Here is an 804-nt window from a genome sequence, read left to right as displayed (position 1 = left end):
GACGCCGGCAATCAAATCATGCATCAGCGAACTGATTAAAAAGGAATCTGGCAAATGTCGAGTTGAATATCCTTCAAACAACAGAAAAGAAAAACCAAAAAAAAAACCCTTAACGATTATAGACTAAAGTAAACAATGTAGGAAGCAATTGAGGCACTCAATGAATGCTTTTTCTGGTTAAGATCAGTTTACGGCCACTAAACTAGAACCACAGGCGATAAACGGCAAGTGACTCAGCAAAAGTTGCTGTCGCGACTTCAAAATTTCAAGTAAAATAAAACGAAAAACGAAAAAAAAACCAAAAATCCCCTTGCGCACTTCAGAGTGTAAAGCGAGTAGAAATCAACAAAAGGAAAACTCAACATAGCGTGCAAAAAAGAAACAACAACAAGTATCATATCGTTTATTCACCATGCTGAGAACGAGCAGCGACGTCGACGTCGGTTGATCGCGCAACTGCGCCAAGTACTCGCAGATTGCCAAATTTTAGTCGACTGCGACGCCGGCAGCGAGGATTGCGCCAAGTGATAACCCAACACACACACACACACAGCCAAGTAAACGACACGAGCGCAAGCTGAGATTTGCACACACACTCACACACACACATGCACAGCAGCCGACTCAGCTGTTGGCTCGGCTCCGATGCTTACTCGAAGGCAGTTGCTGCGCTGCGCTGCGATTGCTGCTGCTGCTGCGACTGCAGCGGAGACTGAGCTGCGGCTGAGCTACGACGCCGACTTAAAGTCTTGCGTTTTGAACAAAAACGTCTTGCGACGCTGTTCGTCCATTCATGCGAGCTTT

This window comes from Drosophila sulfurigaster, chromosome 3 (assembly GCF_023558435.1).
Source record: "Drosophila sulfurigaster albostrigata strain 15112-1811.04 chromosome 3, ASM2355843v2, whole genome shotgun sequence".
NCBI lineage: Eukaryota > Metazoa > Arthropoda > Insecta > Diptera > Drosophilidae > Drosophila > Drosophila sulfurigaster.
Note: the sequence above shows the minus strand (reverse complement) of the source record.